This window comes from Nannospalax galili, unplaced genomic scaffold (assembly GCF_000622305.1).
Source record: "Nannospalax galili isolate Female #2095 unplaced genomic scaffold, S.galili_v1.0 scaffold728, whole genome shotgun sequence".
Lineage (NCBI taxonomy): Eukaryota > Metazoa > Chordata > Mammalia > Rodentia > Spalacidae > Nannospalax > Nannospalax galili.
Genome location: NW_008358642.1, coordinates 1,733,928 through 1,734,448, shown reverse-complemented (window position 1 = coordinate 1,734,448; position 521 = coordinate 1,733,928).

Sequence of the window (521 nt, the reverse complement as noted above, 5' to 3'; positions counted from 1 at the left end):
ATGTATATATATACATATATATGATAGATTTTTAAGCTTCTTGAGAAACAGCACATATAAAAGGCTTAATTGTTCATGACAAAGGCATTTATTTTCAATAAGATTTGAAAGAATCATATTCATAATTAATTTTTTAGCCTTCCTAGCTGTCACCCAAGTTCTTGCAGGGTCTCTTGCACTATCAGACAAACCATATAACATATTTTTATGTGAATTTATTATAGTTTATACCGTGTGGGAGGGTTAACTTACAAAGAGACAAACACTGAGTGCCCAGCTCTATGCCGTGGCTCAGAGCCAGCCATTCCAGATCATGAGCCTGCCACTCCAGATTTCTCCCGCAGCCTGCCCATAATCATCACTAGCTTTCACCCACACTTCGTGGGCCCATAGTCTTGCCCCAGGTCAGTAAATGCCCAGACATTTGTTCTCATGTGCTCGGGTTGTGGCTCCTGTCCATGATAGCGCAGAAAGCCCTTCCTCCCGTGGCTAGCACTTCACAGTCAATTCTCCTCAGTAGG